The sequence below is a fragment of the Lonchura striata genome, chromosome 29 (assembly GCF_046129695.1).
Source record: "Lonchura striata isolate bLonStr1 chromosome 29, bLonStr1.mat, whole genome shotgun sequence".
In the NCBI taxonomy this organism is placed as follows: Eukaryota; Metazoa; Chordata; class Aves; order Passeriformes; family Estrildidae; genus Lonchura; species Lonchura striata.
The window spans coordinates 1577005-1591027 of NC_134631.1; the positions used below are offsets into that span (position 1 = coordinate 1577005).

Sequence of the window (14023 nt, forward strand, 5' to 3'; positions counted from 1 at the left end):
CCGTTTGGTTGGTTCATCCCAGCCGGGAAAAAACTTTTTTGTCGTTTTCTGCCAGAAATCTCTCACCTCCTGCACTCAGCCGAAGGGGTATGGGGCGCTTTTCCCTTTTTGGGGGAAATCAAAGCAATACACTGATGCTCCTAATTAGGGCTCCTGGGCTTCCCGCAGAGGCGGAGGCACGGGAGGCGCAGGGCCGGGAAAGCCGTGGCGGGAGGCGCGGAGAAGTTTGTTTGTGTGGGCAGCTCAATCCCGGCTCGGGCCCGGGCCCGTGCCGGGGCTGTTCCTCATCTCCGGCTTTCCCCTCACGCAGCCCGGGGGCGCCGAGAGCGCGGGGCGAGGCGGGGCCGTGCGCAGAGCCCGCCCCGAGCTCGCTGCCATTGGCCGCCGGTGCCGTCAGTCGCGGTTGCGGCGCGCTGATTGGTGGGAGCGGGGCGCGGCGCGGCCCCGGCGGCGGGCTGAGGGCGGCCGTGGCCGCGCAGCGCCGCCATTGGCCGAGCGGCTGTGCGGGCCCGGCAGCGGCGGCAGCGGCCGGAGCGCGGTGAGGCGGCGGCGGCGGAGCTCGGAGGCGGCCCCGGCGCAGGTGGGAGCCGCGCTGGGCTCTGCGGGGGCTCGGGGCTGGCTGCGGGCGGAGGGGGCGGCAGGGGGCTCCGGCGGCTCGCCGGTGCCGTGTCCGGCCCGTGCCGGCCCCGGGCTGAGGGCGCTGCGGGAGCGGCTGCCCGCGGTCTCCTTCCCGCCGGGGCCGGGCAGGAGCCGCTGCCGGAGCAGCGCTGGCTCGGCCCGGCTGCTGTGGGTAGGACAGAGGGGCTGCCCCGCGGCCGGGAGCGGGCGGGGAAATTCCCGTCGCCGGAGGTTCGTGTGCCCGGGGGAGAGCGAGGAGTCCTGTCAAAGTGACTTTATTGCCGAGCAGGGGCAGAGGCCGTGGGGCATTTGCCGTGCGCTCTCTGCCGTGCTTGTAGCCCGCAGCCTCCTTTTTATCCTCATTTTCCCGGCCGCATCTCCCTCTCCCTTTGCCCACCGGCTGAGTTCCTTGGAAGGTTCCGACTTCCCGATGCGCCTGGAGCCTGTCCTCGTTAATGTGCACCCTCCTTTTGTAGAACAGCCGATATTCATGGCTCTGTTAAGTCTTCTTGAAGTTCAGGAATGTAGCGGGACTTTGAGCAGCTCTCCGTGTCAGTTTGTAACATTTTCTGTAATTGATGGTTTCTCCCGTTTCTTCCCTGTTTACAAGTTCCGGGCTCCATATCCAAGCAGATTCACTCATTGACTCTGTTTTTTCTTACTGGGTTCTCTTTGGTTTTGGGATTATTCTCGGTGTCTCTTTGTAGCCGTTTGTGGATCAGGAGGCCTGGCTGCCACCTGCATCCCCTGGCTCAACTGCTGAATGAGCTGCAGTCCCAAGGTGTCAAGCATGCTTAGAAGATGAGAATTGCTGTAGCACATAAGAGGAGAAGCATGGTCTACCAGGGAGTCACGAAAGCATCCCATTCCCATCCTTTCCACATTTCAGGCAGAACATGCGCTGCTTTCTTGTTTCCTTTGCTATCTGTTTCGCCACTTTTCCTTTGTCATGTGTTTGCCAACAGCAGTTTGAGTAATTTAATTTTCCACAAACACCTTCTTTTTTATGCTAGAAGATAATCTGATCCCATCCCATGGTGAAATGTTGTGTTCCTCATTTCCGTGGATTGGTCAGCAGGAAGGTCAGGAGCTGGATTTGTCTGGTTGGTTCTTATTTGTAATCAAATGATGCCTTTGAAATGATAAATGGGTTCTCTGTCTCCTGATATGAGTTCCTTAGGGTCCCCAGGGGCTGGTCCGTGGTGTTGTAGGATTTTTTCTGGTGGCCATTCATGTTTTCCCCATTTCTGGGTGCTGCCTCCAACCAAGGCTGCATCAATTGACTGCTTTTCTCTAATTAAATCATCAAATGCTTGCATTCCAACTGATTTCCCTGAACTTTTGGTAGCAAAAAAACTCCAGTGCTCTAATACATCCTGTATAACGTAGACAGTGACAGCGCATGTTGGAGTGGACAGAGAGATTATTCCCCCCCACTTATTTTAGTTTTTATGGCATTCTTTATTTGCTGTTTCCCTTTGCAGCTTAAACCAATTTCTGTTGCAGAGTCAGATATGCTCACCATGGGCTCTGCCTTTAGCAGTGCAAATTCCATCTGTGCAAGCAGGCAGAGCATGGGGTGAGGGGCAGAGGGAATCAGCCAATTCCTGCATCAGGCAAGAGACCGAGGAACATTGTTCCCACTTTGCCCCAGCAGTTTAATTTGCATTTCTAAAGCTCCTCTGCTGGCTGCCTGGAATGCAGCTTGTCTTCCAGAGCTGCCATCCCTCGAGTCACAAGTGCCCCCCAACAAAATCCAGTTTTTTTTTTTATAACTGTATCCTATTAACTGTTTACAAGTTAAAGGGTCACCTTTAAAGCTCTTTTAGCTTTGCAATTGCAACCTATAGGTAAACACCACCAAACCCTTACAAAAATATTTCCATCGCTAACAGCTATGTAAAGCCACACACAAAAAGAATCCAAAGCCATAAAGATTTTTATCTATTCTCTTGCTAAGAATAAAAATTGAATCTCACACCTCTCGTCTAAATCTAACTGACAATATCGAGGTAGGATTATTAAGAAAAACATTCTCCTGGTGTAATCCAATCCCAACCAGCGCAGTGTGAGTGTCAGTGAGAGCCAGAGTGGAATTGTCCCCTTGTCTGGCCCAGCAGCTGTGGCAGTGCAGGCCCAGAGAGCACTGAAGCTGCAGCAGTGGCAGCAAGGGCTGGCCCCGGTGGCTGGAGCTGCCCAGGGAGGGTGGCCAGGCCGAGGATTTCAGCAGAGGATGTGTGGGCAGGCCCAGGGCCTTGCCCCGCTGTGGAGCCCTGGCTGCTGCTGCGCTGCCTTCAGTGCAGGCTCAGGGGGGCCTCCCATCCTCCTGCTGCAGGTGGGAAGTGCAAATCTCCGGGGCTGCAGAGACCTGGAGCCCAGGCTGAGGGGTCCCCCCGTGTTCAGCTGTGCTGGCGGCTGTTTCTGGCCTCGGGGCCCCTTGGCATGGGCCACGCCACTTGGCCACCAGTGGTGCTGCTTTGCACTCCTTAGGCAGAGCCCATGTCCTGCTTGGATGTTGGCAGCAGCAAAGTGCCAAGGTGGGTGTGCCTCATCAGTCTCTCCCCGGCTGGGTCTGGAGCTGTGTCACTTGAATGCAGTGCTGGGTTTCTTCCCAGCCCCTCTGTGGGCTGTTCAAACAAGAGGCTGGGTTAAACTCTTCCCCTGTCCTCAGTTCTGAATCCTCCTGTGCCACTGAACAAGTTTCATACTGTAATAACTGAGCACTGCTCATCCATTTAGAGGCTCTTTTAGTTGTCAAAGCTTGAACTTGATGCCAGACTTGAACTATAGAAGATGCTCCTGCTGTCAGTCTTCTGGCCTCAGTTCCCATGAAAGCTGTGGCTGTAGAATTCTGCAGACAATGAGGCTGCTCTGGCCACGGGTGAAACATTTTAGCAGAAGAATTCCTTTGGCATGGCCCTGTTTAATATCCACATACATTTCAAATTCTTTTTTCCTGTCTAGGAGAGCCAGGGCAGCAACCTCAGTTAAACTTCATTTTAACACTTGAAAATTCTATTTTCCTTATGACCAGTCATCCATTTTCTTGACTGGCAGGTTAGGAGTGCTGTAGGGAGACATCCCTGGCTCCAAAAGCCCTGCCTTTAACAGGGACTCAATACCAGGCTGTGAGCCCTTCCTTCCCTCCCCTGGAACAGGGTGTTGCTTTTAGACACCACTTGTCCTGGTTGCTTCAAAGTAATTTGGAGAGGCTCCATATCAAATTTTCCCTCTTCCCCTGCGGCTGCCCACACTTCTGTGTTCACTTCGGCACAGGCCTCTGCTTTACCTTTTAGAATATAAATCTCTATTTCCACATTCGCCATCAAATCCCTTCCCAGGTAAATAATAATCACAATCAGGAGGAAGTAGAAATCCATGCATTTCAAATCTATCTCCCACATCAATTAATAGTGGTTGAAGAATACTCACCTGCTCATTTATCCCCCTTACCTCCTGAATGATCACACAATTTCTTGACAATCTTCCCCCCCCACATCTGAGATTCAAAGGAGATTGAGAGGCCCCTGCGTCCATCAGGAGAGGCCTCTTGATTCAGAGCCACCCAGAATGTTCTCAAGGGCTCCATTGTGGTGCCCTGGTGTGATGGGAGCTGTGACAGCCCTGACAATCCATGTCCATGCAGGGCTGGACTTGCTCCTGCTGAGGGTGCTGCTGTCTGTGCTTGCAGTGTCCTTGTGGGCTGCAGCTGGAGCCCTGACTCCTTCCCAGGGGCTGTTTGGGTGGGCTCTGCCCTGGCCAGGAGGGCAATGCCTCTGCCAGGTGCTTGTGGCCGACCCCGTCATGCCCTGGGTGCTGGTGCCCCCTTGGGCCCTGGGGTTGATCCCTCAGGGGCTGTGGGAACTCTGCCATGGCCTTTGCCTTCAGCTTGGCCTTTTGCTCATCCCTTCTTGCCTTCAGCTGCTGTGCCTTTGTGCCCAAGTGCTGCAGGGCCTTCTTGTGCCACTCCGGTCACTGCCTGTGGGTGCTCATCCTCTGAGAGCTGCTGAGCTTTCTGCAAAACCTTTCATTTTGCAGTCACCAAATTAAAATCCATAAAAGAAAATTCTGATCCTTCCCTGTGCAATCTGCATTTCCCAGCTGTTCCTTTGTTTTCCTCCTTGTGCTCATGGTCCCCTCCACAGCCCATATGACAGAGCCAGTCCCTGTCCTTCTGCGGTGTTCCTGCCGGGGTATCCCCATCCTGAATTAGCTTTGGGAGAATGTGCAAATTTCCTGAACATTCTCTCCTTTTGCATTACGCATTATATTAATGGCTCTATTAAATCTTTGTTCTTCTTCTTGAAGTTCAGGGATTTAGCTGGACTTAAACTGAGCAACAGTCTTTGTGAATTAGTACCTTGTTTCTGAAACTGATGATTTCTACTGTCAGTTCCTCATCTACAAGTTCCTGGCCCTTTCTCCAGTCTGATTCATATAATCTATTTGTAAAGACAAATTGGTTTATTCCTTTCAGCATGAAGGGAAACGGGGAGAGGAGTCATAAAAGGACATTTAGGATTCCTAGAGTGAGTGCAAGAAGGGGGTTGATCACCCCCAAACTCAGCTAGGCAGAGCGGGGATTAGGAGAGATGATGGAAAGGGATAGGAGAGGGGGATTAGGGGAGGGGGTACAGCAAGAGATTGTAGGGGGTCTCTTTATGTCCCCATCACATCATCCCTGGTGTGATTCTCCAGGACTCTAGGAGGGGATGGATCTGCACTGGGGAGGGGGTCCCCAACCCTCTTGTCCATCCCTGGGGGATTTTTGGGGGTTGTTCCCCCCATCCACCAGCCGGTGCTGCAGCAGATGTTGGGCAGAGGGGAGTATGAAAGAGAGGTCGGGTTGGCAGGGAGGAGGCATAGGAGGAAGATAAGGGAGACAGGAGAAGTATGAGGTTTTATCCTGCATGTGGCCAGGGAGGGGGAGGTCGCCCCAGGATATATCAGGGAGTTCTCAACGGAGTTTTTTTAGTGGGGACCGTTTGGAGTTTGCAGATTGTTGACTCAAGTCCCAAATAACTTTGTGGATCACTGTGAGGGCTTGGTATTTTGCGGGGGGGGATTTTGGATCTTGCAGGACACCAAAGCTGAGTTGCAGTTCCCCCTTTGGGGGATATTTGGGGTCCAGGTACTGGTCAGGGGAGGACATGGGTCTTTGTGATGCCCCAGGAGAACAGTGGAGGGAAACCCCAAGACCCTTGGGGTGGGCAGAGAGGAGAACTCACCCAGAGCTGGAGGACCCCTGGCAGCCTGAAGGGCAGGGCAGAAGGGCCTGGAGTGGGGGGATCTGTGGGATCTGTGGAACCCTGGAGCAGAGACCGAGGGGAAAAGGGATCACTGGACTCTCAAAACTCCTGGATCATCCATAAGCAGGACCCTAGAATGGGCCATGCCAGAAGCCATGGGACCCCCATCAGCCCAGGGAAGGGAAACCCCCAGAACCCAAAAAGGAGAGACAAGAGAGACCCCTCCTATGAGAGTTTTTTTGGGGGCTGAATCTTGGTGCTTTGGAGATTTTTATGGACACAAATCATCTGGTGACTGCCTGAGATGGACTTGTTCAGGAGGAACCCCACCCCAAGGCGCTCAACTCCTTGTTTTTTGCCCCAAACCAGGATTTGTCATTCTCAAGCCTTGGCCAGATGGAGGAAGAGGAAAAGCCCTGGAGATCCCCTGCAAAGAGGTTGCAAATCCAGCCCAGAGAGCTCCAAGGAAGAAACACCTTCCCTTTGCTGGGAAGGCTGGAGATCCAGACAGAGTTCGGAGCTGGTAGAGGAATCTGAAGCTTGGGAGAAGCTCCACAAGTGCTTGGAGTGTGGGAAGGGCTTCAGCCAGAGCTCCAACCTGATCCAGCACCAGGCTCAGGTATTATGAGAGTATGGTAAATGGCCTGATGCATACTCATGTCTTTGCTTTGGTTAAGGACCAAAGAGGAGTTTAAAGAGGAAATTAGGAAGGTGAGAAAGAACAGTTCCCATGTGGCAACAGTGCAAGTTACAGGCCCAAACATCAAAGTCCAGTGTCTCCCAGCTAGAAGGAGGGGGTACACCCAATGAGCTGAGCTTTGGTTCTTCCTTGGTGACCGTGGGGAAGACGTGAGAAGGTGGGATGGCAAACCCACTTATGTCCTAGCAGCAGGGATGTCAGCTCAAAGAGGAAAACACTAACCAAGGGAGTTCTCCTAAAGTGAAGGTAGCCACAGCCTCCCATGACCAAGCTGCTAGGTACAACAGAAGGAAAGATGAAATGTCACATCACCTTGAAGGAACCTTCAGGATGTATGTTGAGTGAGGGAATGATAACCAGGGCTAGAGAGGCCCTGCCTCTAGCCAGGTAGAGGCATAGGAAAATGGGGTCTCTTGGACAGTATGGATCCGATGGCCTGGCACGAACTGGTGCTGCCGCTAACGGAGAGTGGCTGCTGCACAACTGCCCCACGCCTCAGGGCCGAGCCGAGGAGGGACTGCACAGGTGGGGAGGACCTCCTGCTGGACAGGGCCAGGACCAACCCCATGGACATATCCCACGCCCTGGAGCAGGGCAAGGATTCCTGTCCCTGAGGGGGAAGCAGTGGCGTGAACTGATTGTAACCCCCATCACATCTCCCTGCACTGCTGGGCAGAGGAGGGAGGGAACCGGCAATGGTGCTGAATTTTTACATTTATCATTACAAAGCAGAGTCGCAAGGGGAGCTCTGCTTTAAGCTTCAAACGAGGGAATCCAGCATGGGTGCTGGGACTTCTGTAACTTCAAGCTGTTACTGGATACTTGATGCTTTACTTTTGGCAATATGAGGCCCTTCAGCAGCAATGTCTCTCCCACTCTGTCTCAGACCCAGTTCACAACTGGGACGAGAAGCCCAAAATCCCAACAGAAAAAGCTCTGCCATCACTTTTTTTTCCATAGTTTTATTTCATTTCATTTAATTTCATTTTAAATATATAGTCTACATTTTTTTTTCCTCTAATCCTGTGTTTATTTACTATTTCCTCCCCAGCCCTTGTCCCCTCCTGGAGGTTTGTGGGGAGGTGCTGTCCCACAGCCCTTCCTACCCTGGCACCTGCGGGCACTCCAGTGCCATCAGGCCCCAGCTCAAAGGGAAACCACAGAACCCTCTGGAAATAAAGCTGGTCTGGGGGAAAACCCTGCAGGGAGGATTGAATCCCATGAACAGCACTGGCTGAGAGTTGGAGATTCCAAATGCTCCAAGAGGCCAGAGAGAACTGCACTGGGGCCTTGGACCTCCCTGGGGGCACCTCTGACACTCCTGAGCAGAGTGACCCCTCCCACCCTCGCAAAATCTGCAGGTTGGGGTCAGCTGAAGAAAAGAGCTGGAAAAAGGGACTGGAAAGGGGGTGGAGATTGAGGGGACACCTCAGCCATTGCCCAGAGCAGCCTCAGGAAAATCCCCCAGAAACCAAGGAAATAAATGGAAATAATAATGAATTTTTTAACCCTTTCTTCTGCTGTTTCCAGAAGGTCCTGGCTGGGTCCTGCCAGAAGGACCCAGGGGTGGGGAGGGAGATATCAGGGCTTAATTGTGGAGAAGTTTAACTGGGGTGATGAAACTTTGATTGTGGGGTGAAAATATGAATGGAGGGTATTTGAATGGGAGGTGATGATTTGAACTGGGGAGAGAAAATGAACCTGGGGGAGGAGCCCCTCAGATCTTGGCTGTGTCCCAAAGGTACTGCCAGTGGTTTCCCTGCTGTGACCCCCGAAGCTGAAAATACACACAGGAGAGAGGCCATTCACTGCCCCAACTGTGGGAAGAGCTACAAACACAACTTCCACCTCATCATGCACCAGTGCATCCGCACTGGGTAGAGCCCCTGTGAGTGTCCCGAGGGTGGGAAGAGCTTCTCCTACAGCTCTGCTTTGGCCTCACACAAATGACCCATGGATAAGGGAAGGCCTGTGAGTGCTCCGACTGTTGGAAGGCCTTTGTCCCTTGCTTCAGCTTTATCACCCATCAGAGTGACCTAGGATGGACAGAGACGTGGTGACCCCCATTCTGGGTGATCCATGTTTAGATCCAGTGTATTGGGTTTGTGTGGCCAGGTTTTGGAAATGAGGGGTGCTTATTAAAGTAACACAAAAGAAATTGTGTAAGGGAAAAGAAAGCAAGCATCAAAGTAGAAAAATAAAGTCACCAGCCCTGGATCCAGCAGTGAAAGATTTGGTTTGATTATTAGCATGTCCTTGTCCTTGGTCTAAGTGATGGTCCCAGGATGGATCGCTTGGGGGTTGGGAAAGCTCCAGAAACACCAATTTCTGTGGGTCAGTACGGATTTAGGTTTAGGTGAACGCCCAGCTGCCTCCCCTGAAGGGAGTTTTACACTGTCTGATGTCACACTGTGGATCCCAGGGTGCTCTGGGGGGCTCTGATGGTTTATGGCCCCTTCTAAGAGGTGGCCCCACCTCTCCCAGCAGCGCAGCTGAGGCAGGTATGGCCCGTGTAAAGACATGAAAACCTCCAGGCCTCTGTGTGAATGTCCTGGGCCTTCTGCAGGGGAGTTTCCACAACTGAGCCAGTTGTGTAAGGGAGGGCATTGCCTGGTCCAAAGCCCTGTCCCACCTGGCAGCATCTCTTTCTGATCGGGCTCTTCCCTTCCCTGGCTCCCAGCCCTGCTCATCCCCTCCCCTCCGGGGTTGGGTGTTTCTCCCCCTCTGCCCCTGGGCACTTCCTGTGCCCGTGGCCAGCAAAGCCCCCGCTGCTTTTGCCACTGGTTTGAGCCTTTAAGCCAGGACATTTCAGTCCCCAACAGCTCTGCTCCCCAAAAGCCAGGAGGGATAGATGATGCCTTAAAACAACTCCATCCCACTGAAAATGGCTCAACTCCACCTCAAAACAACTCAATCCCACCTCAGAATTTTGGGGTATCTCCTGAGCCCGAATTACTCCCAGTTGTGGATGTTCCTTGTCCACAAATTTCACCCAGTTGTTGCCATCAAGGAAGTGACAGTGGGCTTTTCCCCCAAAATGGAACACACTGTGTGGGAAAGGAGACAGGTGAGGGGGTGCCTCCCCTCATCCCCCAACAGATGCCAGCACCCCACATCAGACTGGGGGCTCAAGGGACCACCCTGGATCCCCCATTCCCACCCCCCTCTGCCCCACGGCCACCACAGCACCGGTTGCTGGGTTGGGTCACCCCCACTGTGAGCCCCCAGGGAGGGACATGGGGGGTTTGGGACCCAACAAGACTGAGATGAGAGAGAGAAAAGGGGCTCGCTGTTGCAGACTCACGAGGAGCAGCTGGTCTCAGTGCTCTTTCAGGTCATGAAAGGAACCTCAGAGCAGGAGGCTGGAACAGCAGATGAGAGCACACCCGGGTTGGGAAATGAAGTGTGCCAAAAACTCTGTGCCTAGAGCCACAGGGGTCCAATGGATATGAGGTGTGTGAGAAACGAGTGTTGTTCTTTTGCTAAGTTGTAAATGTAAGTTATAAGCTAAGTATTGCTAAGTGTTTTTCTGTCAAGTTGCTAAGTAGAATGTGGAAGTTATAGCTGTAAGTTGGGTTAAATGCTGTTAAATGCTGTTATTCCTCTGTTGAATTGTTAGGCCTAAGGTATAAGTTAAGGTATAAATTAAGATAGATGTTAAAGTGCTGCTTAGTGTTATTGTTTTAGGCCAAGTTCCTTTTAATCCTTGCCCACACTGTCTTTTGGTCCATGCACATAAATGCAACACACACACACCCAACCACCATCCCCTAGATAGTTCTCAGTTAATTTCTGTTTTGGTTGCCTGAATTTTGTTTGGTTTTGTTGTTGCTTGTTTTCTTTTGTTGTGCCTTAGCTGTCCTGTAGGCAGTAGAGTGAATGTTGCCAATTAACTTTTTGTGCTTTATCACTTAGTTACCGTGATTGACAGGGATCTTGTCTAAATAAATATCTCCCAAGGCTGCAGCCATCTCAGTGGCCAGGACCTGAAGGGGCGTGTAGTTCAAACCAATGAGAGCATCCAGACTGGGTCTTTCAAACACCCTTTATAAGGAAGGGCTTGGGAATAAATGTTGTCTGTTACTGCATGAACTTGGGGATGTGTGGTTTTTGTCTCCTGCCCTCTCCCCCACCATGTGACCTTGAATAATGATTTTAAAGGGTTAAGATTTTAGCTGAGGATTAGAACCAATTCATATTGAGGTTAGATACACAACGATAGGTTAATGATTATTAGATGCTTAAGCTAAAGCCGATTGTTATGAGGTCATTTGTAGAAAGAAGTGGAGCAAGTGAACCATTACAGGAACATATTGAAACCAGAAGAACAGTGCCCAGCACCCAGATTCTATGTCAATCCATCGCGAAGCAGGGCGCCTTGGGTTGTGCCAGAGGGTCACAGAGCCCTGATGAAGACTTTCCTGACTTCATCCCTGGGATCACTGACCCAATTTGAGACCACTGACCCAAATCAAGAGAACAATTGTGCACGTGTGAAGGACTAATAACCTCATTTTATTACAGAGTGAAGATGGGAGGTGCTGGGATTGTGCATATGTAATATTTTGGGAAATAAATAGAAGGCAAAAATCCTTGTACAGTGTGGTCACACATTTTGGGGACAACCCCCACCCCGTGCCACCCACTGGTGTAATAAACCTACCATTTTCTAACTTTAACTAGTTCGAGAGTCTTTGTCCATGATCTTTGGTTTTAATGACTCAATTGGTGAGCCAAGCCAGGGGAGACTCTGCTCGGCTGTGAGACCAGCCCTGGTCATGGTCCCCCTTGGGGCACCCCTGGGATATTCCTGCAAGAATGGGCTCAGCTGCCTGAACTGTTCATCCAGCAGCAGACAAGGAGCCCTGACTACTAAATCTCCGGACAAAGGGGTATGTTTAAAAATTGAAATAGTTTAAAACAGTGACCTGCAGGGTGTACACATGGTCAGGAAAGGTCGCTTGGTAAGTCGTGGAGGATATCCCACATGCAACTTGTGCCTCTGGAGTGTGCTTGCAAGCTGAAGTTGCAGTTGAAATCTGGTTGTCAGTGGAAAGAGTTGTTAAACTATTGTACCAAGTTCGGGCTTTTGTTGCTGACAGAAAGGGATTTTGTTATTTGTTTTGCTGTATAGGGCTCAGTTTACTAGCAATTTGGGGCTAGCAGTAGTAAGGGCAAGTCCTGGTCTAAAGTTGTTATGCTGTTGTGAATGTGTCCGGACCGAGAGAATGATTGTGAGAGTGTTTGTTGAGACATGCTGTTAGCATGACTCAAGTGGGAGTTTGGACCCACGGTTCCGTTTTCGGGTGACTGAAATGGCTGGGAAAAAACAAAGTGAGTGGGGTTCATGATCCTTAATAAAATCCCCTCTCCTCTGTGATATTTTGTGTGTGTGTGTGTGTGTGTGCTTTGGTTATGGGGACAGAATTTACGGTAACATCCAGTGTTCATGTTAAAAGGGTTCAGACTCAGAAATTATAGGGGCAGTGCTTTGCTGTTCAGCTGTTTCTGTTTTTGGAATTTGAAATATAGAGGTTGAGTGCTTTAGTGTAGTGTTTCCCATGGGAATAATAAGATTGTGATATTGTTAGATTGCACGAAAGAGATTTTGTTTATATGTGAGTATATGTGGTAGTCGTGTTTGGAGCTGCAGTGTATGTTTGAGGCAACACTGACATCTTGTGTCAAAAGTTACAAGTGTAGCACATGTTGAGTGTGAAGTGGTAAAATTGGTTTGTTTGAGAGAGTTGATTCATTTTTGAGAGCTGAGACATGAACATTTAGAAGCAAACTGGGGACAGTCAAAGGACAGGGCCAGTTCAGCAAGAAAAAGTAGAAGCCTTTTGCTGTGTCTCCCCCTCGAATCCACGGGGCGGGCGGAGGGAAAGAACTTCTCCTTGGATCCCAGGGGGCTTGGAGAAGCTCCCTCGTGAGTCCAAAGACGAGCTGGTCCCACAAGCAAAGGAAAGAGGCGCTCTCCCTCAGGATTAGTTCCAAAGTTTAATGAGGGCCTGGAGAGATCCCAGGCCACATCTGACCCCTAAGGACATCCAGAGCAAGAGAGAGGGTCTCCCTGCCCAGAGCAGCCAGCTATAGGGGGGTGCGGGGAAAACCAAACAGCCAACAGGGGAAGGACATGGGAGTGGCTCTCTGGGGGCAAGGCCTCAGAGTGACCACTGAGGAGGGGGTCGGGGAGGAGTCCCAGCCAGGGTCCAGTTACCTGGTGACCCTGGGGGAAGGGTCACCAGGTGATGGACACAACACCTGGGGGGAGACAGGGGGATGGGTTGGGGTTTGTTGGACATACAGGTACTGATGGGAAAGGTGGGATGAACCAAACAGGTACAAAGAGGGGATATGGAGGAACAAAGCATTATGAGGGGATATACAGTGCAAACACAACTCTACAGCCTTTGATAAGAATTTACTTGTGATTTTCAGTATGGAGATTGTGTTTGTAGATGCTGATTGCTAGAATCATAGTAGGAGTAGTTTTGGTCTGAGAATCCAACCTGGCAAGATGGATAGAGGGAACTTCTTTGCCTCAGTGGTTTGGGCTTGACTCGTAGAAGTTTGTGAACTCAGTAAATTGGTGGATAGATGGGGGAAGTGAGAGAGTATATTTAGAAGGTTTATATCAGACATCTGCTTAGGGACTAATGGTTTTGGATTGGGAGCAACAGACTGGAGAATCTAGAAAGCCAAGGAGGAATGAATGGAGTAGCTTGTATTTGTGGGAGTTTTCCTGCAGTTTTTGGTGCATCTAGAGGTTGGCATTGTGCGTGGCTGTTACTGCGGTGTAAGATTTGTGCAGGACATTATTACTGTTCTGCTAACTGGTACAGAGAGTGTGCCCAGTGTCGGTAGGTCCTGGATCGACCTGATTTAGATTTTAAAGCTGGTGTGTGGAAAGCCACATTTAGCACCTGAGCAGTGGGCTGTGTGACAAGGAGACTGGGAAAGGGCTGTACAAATCTATGACGCCAGGTTTGGGTGGAAGCGAGACAAGAAGCAAAGGGATAATAAGGATTGGTGTAGGGTGTTGCTTTTGTTAAGGAGAAGGGGAGTGATGGGAAGCAAACAAAGAGATCCCTAAAAGTAGTCCTTTAGGGTGTATTTTGGCACACTGAAAGGAACTAGTAGGGTATGGTGGCATAGAAAAAAAGAAAAGACCCTTGTGTTGGAGTCCAGGACATCCCTCTGGCTGCCCTGGCTCTCTCGAGACCCTGGCAGGGTTCTCAGAGACCTTGGCAAGAAGTCAAAAACACCTGTGGCTTTGATTTTAGCCCGTGGAAGAAACTGCCAGCTTTGAAGAATAACAAGCCACAAAGGTTTGAGTAGTGTGATATTTGAATTAACATAGGGTGGAAAAGTAGAAATTTGGGGTTTTTAAGAATATAATTCAGGGGGTCAAGGTGGAGGAATTTGGGCGTGTCCTAGCCTTCTTCTCCTTTGT

The 14023-nt window shown here is 50.9% G+C and overlaps 1 protein-coding gene and 1 long non-coding RNA gene across 2 annotated transcripts in view; one reads left to right on the forward strand and one right to left on the reverse strand.

The window, feature by feature from the left end:
• The window catches only part of LOC144245869 (uncharacterized), a 54161-nt gene that overhangs the window by 22060 nt on the left and 18078 nt on the right, over positions 1 to 14023 (reverse strand). The gene's annotated exons all lie outside the window — the stretch shown is intronic.
• LOC144247650 (uncharacterized) lies at positions 497 to 8067 on the forward strand. The gene is made up of 2 exons (XR_013341244.1): positions 497 to 580; positions 6237 to 8067. It is a non-coding gene; the product is annotated as an uncharacterized LOC144247650 (long non-coding RNA).